The sequence below is a fragment of the Rhineura floridana genome, chromosome 1 (assembly GCF_030035675.1).
Source record: "Rhineura floridana isolate rRhiFlo1 chromosome 1, rRhiFlo1.hap2, whole genome shotgun sequence".
Lineage (NCBI taxonomy): Eukaryota > Metazoa > Chordata > Lepidosauria > Squamata > Rhineuridae > Rhineura > Rhineura floridana.
In genome coordinates, this window is record NC_084480.1 from 86,178,711 (window position 1) to 86,187,780 (window position 9,070).

Here is a 9,070-nt window from a genome sequence, read left to right on the forward strand (position 1 = left end):
CAGACTATGTGTGTGTGTGGGAGGGTAGATACCAATTTGATGAACTTTTGTATTACGAAACTAATATACGAACTAGCTTTTAACGACCTGACTTTTTTGATTCTCCTGTCTGCTAAGTCATTAAGTCCTAAAACTGTTTTCCTGGTAATTGTAGCAACTTTACTGACCAGAGCTTGGAATATTACTTTTAAAAAGTAATAAATTACTGTTACAATTACATGGCCCAAAAAAGTAGTAATTATCGTTACAATTGCAACTGCTCTGAAAGTAACTGATTACTTTACTTTATCTCAAAAGTAATCACTACAATTACATTTCAGTTACTTTTTTTAAAAAACGCCTACAAGGTGCTGGCCTTGGCTGCTGCACATCTAAGCAGCCTAAAACAACATTAAAAATAAACACACATATACAGAGGTAGTCGAATAATTCTTTTTATCCATAAGATAGCAATGGTGGTCTCTCTGCTGGTAAGGGAGGTGGGGAGGGAGGCAGAGGCCACTACTCAGATCTTTGCACATCAAACCAAGTGCAACCCCCCCCCACTCAGCCAGCAAGCACAATCTCTCTCACTTAACCACCTCCCGGACCCTGCCCTGCCACCAACTAAGGGACACTCACCCAAGCAAACATTTTTCCCTGAGATGCAAAAATTTAAAATACTGCAAATGCAGCACAGTAGCCAGAGAGAGTGGTGGAGGCCACTTTGTGTGCCAAGTGCAAACACAGTATTCTCACACACACACACACACACACACACACACACACACACACACACACACACACACACACACCATCTTTCACCTCCACAGTTCTTTATCTCCATTCTGCTGCTGACTCCTCCTCCTCCTTTATCCATGTTCTTGCCTCCAGCTCCTTTTTCCCTCCACTCCATTCTTCACCACCACCATCCATTTTTTAAACACACCACTCCACCCCATCTTACTCTCTACCTCCTCCCTTGTCGCCTACCCATCCACAGAGCAGGAGGGAAGAGTGATGCTGCACAGAAGCCCAGTTTGAGGCACATAATTTTCATCCACAGATCAGAGGAGCAGAAGACTTCCCCTGCTCCCCCCCCCGAAGTAATGCCCAAAAGTAATGTTGGAAACATTACAATTATTCCACAAAAGTAATAAAATTACTCCTAGTTCTGTTACAATCAAAATGTAAAGGAATTACCCACTTGTTCCTCAAAAAAGTAATGAATTACAAGTAATTCCTTACTTGTAACTAATTACTTCCAAGCTCTGATGGAATCTTTCCATCAAGCCTGTGAGGTAGGGTTGGTGATTGGAAATGAAGGCATCTGATAATAAGAAATAAATCCCTTTAAAATCCAATAACCATAAAAACAAGTATAAGCAGTTGCTAAACAGCTTAAAATGGTATGATTCCAAATTTTGGGTTGGGTGAGTGAAGTTCCTTGTCACCTGAGGTTGCAATTCTCTGCATGCTCTCCTGTTTCAGTAAGCTCCTTGAATACATTGGGACTTGCTTCTGAGTAAACAAACACAGGATTGCACTATAAATATCTTTACAGGTTGTGAAATAATAAATATCTTTGACAGTCATGCTGTCATTCCTCAAAAAAGTAATCACTTCCAAGCTCTGTTACTGACAGTTAACAGCTCCAGTGGTAAAGGTCACATACAATGTAACAGGCTTCAGTTGTTGTTAATTAATTTTTTAGTTGCTTGTTACCTGAAGGGTTCCAAATATATCATACTATAAAAACAAAATAATAAAACAATAATGCCCCATGCAGTTAGAGATAACCCTTTCACTTCTCACGGTTCACTATTTATAATCACAATATGGCATTCCATAGCACTTTCTTTTTTATATTTATGTAACATTTAAACAGTATTTTATTTCAGACTTCTTTATTTTCCACAGTGACCAAGGCAGTTTCAGTGTCCAAAGCAGGATGGAAAACAGATTGAAATGGATCTAGATAAGCAGTGCATGGAGTGCACAAGATTGCATTTGTAGCCAAAGTGATCTTGCTTTATCAACTTGCTTGTGAATGGAGACAGCTAACAGAAATCTAGCCTCTTGCCTCTAAGGAAGCGATAATAATTCTACAATGCTTGTGGAGTGTATGACCAACGATCTTAGATTATGTTCCTGGACTGTATGAATACTCTATTAGATGAAACCAATATGCTTTCATTGTTATAACAGCCAGGTGTATACCAGAAAGCGTATGAATTTTAGGTGGTAAAACCTCTCTGAAGCCTCTGTGAAAGGAAAGGACCCCTCATTTTCATGTACAAACTAATTACTGGGCTGCCATTTACTTGCTTGTCTATTTCTTCTTTGGCTGAAGTTACATTGCATCAGGGGTTTCCTGCAATAATATAAATGAATGTAAAATAAACCTTTACAATTTCAAATAAGCAGTTTTAGAAATGTTATCAAATGATTCATTGAGATTTCAGGAAACGGTTTGATGAAACAAATTAAAACATCCATGGTAGCACTGGTGTAATTAGAACACATTTTTAATTTAACATTCTCATTTAATGGAATGAGTCTGCAATCCTAATCTGAACCACGAGGGGAAAAAAAACCCTCAGAACAAAACACCTCCTGTACATCTGTCCTTCAGCTCCCTCGTGTGGATCTTCCCTGATTTATCCTTCAACTTCTTCATATGGATATGCCCTGACTTATGCCTCAACTCAACTGTCATGCAAAATGTAGGGCACAAATGTGACTGGTGTAAAGCTAGTGTACTTTATTTTTATTGAATCTGTAACAGATTATGTCAGTTCATCTACACCAAATCCAGACATTGTGTTTGCCTATATATTACATTAAATCTGGAGTTCTAACTAGTAATCAAAACTAACTTATTCTTGTTATTTGTAAACTGCTTAACTCTATTATTTGTGTACATTTCTTTTTACAACACAATCCCTGCTCCCAAAGGATGTTATTAACATTTGAGTAAGAACTCTCATATGGTTTAATTTAAAGAGTTGCCTTGTAAAGACTAATTTGAAGCTTTAAAGATGTAACAGTTCAGGAAACTCTGTTTATGAAACACCCAGGTTATTCAGCAAGGTACAAAACATCATATATCATTTTTTCAAAAAGCTGCTAGTACAAAGCAATGGAGAGGAGCCAAAACAGAAAACAGGGACAAGTCTGGAATATTTCAAAGACTTGGCAAGTGACAGATGAACACTGTAGTAGTAAGAAAGACTCATGCAAGGTGTTTTATATATATATATATATATATATATATATATATATATATATATATATATATATAATGAGAATCAAAGTCCTGAGTATCAAGAGGACAAACTTCAAATCCATTTTAGATGACAGCTTTAGTAATTGGCTCTACTCTTGCCCATTGTACAATTTGCTTTAAAGTACAGGAAGGTCACACTAACCTGTAACTCGCACATCAGACACTAGTGCATCCAATAATGCTTCGTGTTCATGACTACTTGCTTTCAGCTTATTATCTGTTTATGTCCAATCCTTAACAAATATTCTTAAAAGTAAATATTATTAATTTCAATAGATCTTACAGAGATGCTTCCATACGTTTTAGAGACGCTTTGGGAATTCATTCTTTGCACAGATTCTGAAATGAACTGACCTGATCCTCTGCCCAGGGTAATGTGCAGATTGGAGCCTAGTTATCCACCATAGGGTTGCCAGGTTGGAACCATTCAAAAACCTGAGAAAATGGGGGCGGGCCCTAGTGACGTCACAGGGCGGGCCCTAATTATGTCATTAAGCATGATACATTAAGTATCAACCACAGCTGCTTGAAAAATTCTCTGATTGGAAATTAAAATAGAAATCTTACCTAAAATAGGGTGTTCCCAGGTCCATCTGAAGTGACAAGGTCATTCCTTCTCACAAGCTTAGGGAGCATGGATGCAAAATGGAAATGGAAATGGACTGCCTTCAGGTTGATCCCGAATAGGGTTTTCATGGTAAGCGGTATTCAGAGGTGGTTTACTATTGCCTTCCTCTGAGGCTGAGAGGCGGTGACTGGCCCAAGGTCACCCAGTGAGCTTCATGGCTGTGTGAGGATTCAAACCCTGGTCTGCCAGGTCACAGTTCAACACCTTTAGGGAACATTTAATCTAGCTTACTTGCTTCTGGCAAGAAGGGTCCAGGCCATTATTGGAAGAAAGGAGCTTAGTGTTGCAGAGATGTTAGATAGGAGCACAGATGGATGCCCCTGAAGGCAGCAATTCTAAACATGCTTATTAAGGAACTAAGCCCCATAGAACTCAATAGGATTTACTTCTGAGTAGAAATGGTTGCAGTCATGTTAAGGACAAGGGAGGGCATTCTAGGCAAGCAGTTGGCAACTGCCTGTTAGCATTGTGCTGTTGCTAAGACTTGATTGGGGATCGTCCACAAAGTTATCCATAGGCCACTGCAACTTTATGTGTTGGCTACCGTTCTATCAGTCTCTATTCAAAGAAATCAAACAATCACAATTACACAATTACCTCTAGTATTAAGGTAAAGGTAAAAAACTGAGGAGAGAGAAATAAAACCAATAGCACCAGGTTAGAAACAATTTTTTTTATTTACAAACACTGTCTTTTAGAGAACAAAGTCAAGTTACATCACCAATCAAACTGCTAATCATAATCCAATTGCTAGTCCCAACTAGAGTAGAGACCCACTGAAGCAATGGAATTTACATGGTGTCAATTAACCAAGTTCCCATTGATTCAATGGGTCTACTCTAGTTGGGACTAGCAGCTGGATTTAGGCATTTATCTCTCTTACAAAAGATAAGTGGATGACATCCAAGGGATGTTCTCAAACATTACAAACATTATAAACAGTATTACTCTTTATAAAAGAAAAACAGAAATAATGAACAAGGTGCTTTCACTGTAGTAACTGGTTTTAAAGAACAAAAAAGGCAGAGTTTAGAATTTGTACTTCTCCTTTGAAACACAAGCTTTAAGCAACCTTTGCTCTTCCTTCACATATTTGAAAAAATCAGCACAGTTCATGCCAAAGTTTAATTTGACAGAAAGCTCTGCTTTGACAAGGGAAGATAACATACGGTTCCTGTTGTCAGTCCATACGTTGCCCATGAGTGAAAACACTCTCTCCACAAAAGCATTGCTTACTGGAATGGCAAACACTGCACTGACAACCTTCACCAGAATTCTTGATCTGATGCTCTTTAGCAACTGCACCCATTTCTCATTCAGAGGAAGATCAGATGTTCTGATCTCAGGCACAAACTTTTTAACCAGGCAAAGTTCATTAAAAAGTTCATGATCTGTACCGCAGTCTGCTCCTGGTCTTGTTTTTGCAGAAAGTATGGAACATCTCCATCTTCTGCTCCCAATTATATAATCAATTTGATTTCCATATTGACCATTTGGTGTTGTCCACATGTACGGTTGTCTTTTTGGTTGATCAAAAAGGTGTTTGCAAGAAACAAATTATTGGCTTCACAGAACTCAATAAGTGTTTCTCCTGCCTCATTTCTATCTCCTAAGCCCCATTTCCCCACAATTTTCTCCCAGCTACCTCCCATTTTTATCATCAGAACAACCCTATGAGGTAGGACAGGCTGAGAGATGGTGACGGGCCCAGGGTCATCCAAAAAGTTTCATGGCTGAGTGGGGGCTTGGACACCAATCGGTGAATAACATTGTTTTGGATTGGACCAGTGTGGTGCAATGGTTAGAGCAGTGATTCTCAAAAGGTGCACCCAGGCACACTGGTGCGCCCTAAGAGGTGGCTAGGTGTGCCTCAAATATTATGAAAGTATATTTTAAAAATGAGAAGAAGCCTATTTGTATAGGGTAAGTAATAGTTTTCTATAGTTTATTTTTATTCATAGTTTAAAATATATTGATATATTTTTAATTTTGTACACGAAGTGCGCCAGAAATTTTTTATATGTTTTACAGTGCACCACGAACCAAAAAAGTATGAAAACCACTGGGTTAGAGTGTCGTACTGAAACCTGGGAGACCGGGGTTCAAATCCCCACTTGACCATGAAACTCACTGGGTGACCTTGGGCTAGTCACTTCCTCACAGGACTTTTGTGAGGATAAAATTGGGAGAGGGAAGACCATATTGCATGACACCTTGAGCTCCTTGAAGGAAAGGTGGGATATGAATGAAATAGATAAAAATCAACTCATTTGAAGTGTGGTAGTGAAGGAGAGCTTTGCACATACCATGGACAGCAAAAAAGACAAATAATTGGGTGTTGGAACAAATTAAACCAGAACTATCCCTAGAAGCTAAAATGATGAAACAGATTATTATACTTGGACACATCATGAGAAGACATGATTCACTAGAAAAGACAATAATGCTAGGAAAAACAGAAGGGAGTAGAAAAAGAGGAAGACCCAATAAGAGATGGATCGATTCCATAAAGGAAGCCACAGACCTGAAGTTACAAGATCTGAACAGGGCAGTTCATGACAGATGCTCTTGGAGGTCACTGATTCATAGTGTCACTATAAGTCGTAGTCGACTTGAAGGCACATAGCAACAACAGCAACAGATAGATAGATAGTTGTGAGGCACCTTGACCTGCTGGCAAATGGGCTCCTGAGTGAGGTTGCCCTGATCCTGCTGGTGGGTGGTCCAGATCTGCTTCTGCTGTCTATGGCCAACACTTGCTTGATGAGATTCTGATCTTCCCACTGAGGTGGGAGATGGACAGCGGCAGGTTCTCAGCCTCCCTCTAGGTCAAACAGGTTCTGCAGGCTTTTGGAACAATAAAAAAGCCCACCAGGACTGTTTCCCAGAAGGAAAAGTGGGCTAATTGATCCCCCTCCTCGTGCTGCTGCTGGCTGGACCAGGTACGGTGCCCGCGGGTCAGGTTGGACTCGGGTCAGTGTGTGCTGCTTGTTCCTCCAATGGCCGTCCATGGCTCCCGGGCGCTCGGTGCAGAAGAGCCATCGCTGTCTGGGGCGAGCAACTCCCTGCAGAGGTTCCCGGCTCAGCCTTCCTAGTGGCATCTCCCGGGAGGGCTGCCGGGACCCCCGAGGGCCACTGAGCTAGAGAGACCGGTGGTCTGCGCTGGTTTCAGGCCGCTTCTGATGATGCTCTGTGCCTTGGGCAGAAGCTGCTGCCCATCGGGCACCGCTGGAAGCACCTCGGGGCACCAACATCCACCCCAGAGGGCTGCCACAGCCAATCTGCCTGACTCGCTCTCTCGGCTGCCATTGCGGCCATCGCCGCCAGACCTCCGTGGGTGCAAGCATGCCTGGAGGGCTGTTGTGTGAGCGGGAGGGGAAGGGGATGGGGTGGCGTGAGGGGGATACTGTGCATTTGCTTTGCTGCAAAGCAAGTGGCACAACCAAGTGGGCAAAAGCCGGCGGGAGAGCCAGCGATGGGGGCAGCAGCCCCACTAGCCCCTCTCCCAGGAGCCAGGAAGGCCGGAGGAGTGGAGGGGACTCCTGCGGGCTTCCTGGGGCAAGCCAAGAGGCCACTAGAAAACCGGAGATCCACATGTTTAAGGTGAGTATGGCCAGAGACCGGAGAGGGCCCCCTTTTGCCGAAGACTCTGGCTGAAAACCGGAGATCTGGCAACCCTAATCCACCAGCTTTTGCATTTCTCAAATTTTGCAGTGCACTTCTCAGCTAAAAAAGAAAAAAAAGTATCATCTGGTTAGAATGGTGTTCCCACTTTCATGTGGGGGTGGGTTTGCCCTCACCCCCAACTAGACAGGGAGGACTCGGGATGGCCACTCCTGATTGGATAAGGGGGTGGGGTGAGGGGGTGTCACGCCTCAGTGAGAGGGAGCAGAGCGGCTGTATTTAAAACCACTCTGCCCCCTAATTCTCGTCCTTGCATTTGATCGCTGCAAGGAGAGGGTGCGCACAATAGCAGTTGGACGTGAGGCCTGTCTAGCGTTGCAGCCTTGGTTGCGGATGCGAGGCCTGTCTGGTGCCGTGGCCTGGTTGCGGAGCCCTGACTGGCATTGTGAACTGTGGCAGTGGCTATTGTCTTTCCCCCACAGCGCAGTGGGGCATTGTGAGAGTCGGCGCTTTCGAGTCGGCGCTTTCACATCGGCGCTCGTGCGGCGGTGCTTTCTTCTTCCTGGCCCTCCACGTGCCTCAGGCTGTTGTTCGGCTAGCATACCTCCCCAGTTACCCCCCACATGGCCTTGGGAGTGAATGGTTTGGCGCTAGTGCTCCCTTCTGGCCCCTAGCTTGGGCCTGTCAGGCAGTAACCCAGCTTTGGTGGGTGTTGGTGTTGTGGCCTTACAGGCCTAGCTGCCTGTGCAGCTTCCTTTATTTTGATTTTTGTTGATCTGCACCCCCCTTCTCCTTATAGGCCTAGCATGCAGGAGATTTATTGGATCTTCGCCCCCCCTTTTTTCCACACAGGGTTAAATCAGATTTACATTACATTAGTTACATTAGTCTTCTTCCAGCATCCTGTTAAAGGATTTGAGTTTTGACATCTTTTTGATCTGGCAGTTATTGTTTGGTGTTCTCTTCAGCCATTGTTGCAGGTGCCTGGTGATTGCAGGTGTAGGGCGGTTCAATTTGTTCCCTGTTTCTGCATTTCTTGCAGGTGTACTTTAGTTTATTGATCATGCCCCCTAAGAAGGCCAAACAGAAGCGAGGGGTACAGGTGGTCAAGTGGTCTACGAAGCGCCCTCTTGCAGAACATCAATCATCGGATGAAGAGTTGGATATTGGCTCCATGCGGGCACTTATTGCCAGGATCGAGGCCCTAGAGCATCAGTGTTCCGGACTCTGGCCCTAGTATTCCTACACCACTTAAAAAGTCAGCTAGGCTGGCATCTAGGGCTAACCTTATGCTCTCTTTGCTTGCTAGCACTTTGGAGGAGGAGGCTACCAGCTGCCATCAGGTTGATTTGGCTGCTCCTGTTGCACCAGTTACTGTTCAGCCAGTTGATACGGCAGCGATGGTTGAGGGGGGCCCTCTGTGCTCGCTCCATTGGCATCCTCAATGGCTCCAGTGCCTTCTACATCGGGTGCTCTGCTCCCACCAGCCTTGCAAGACTCGGCGGTACTTGTTTCCCCATCAGCCATTTCAGGTGAGTCAACCAGTGCAT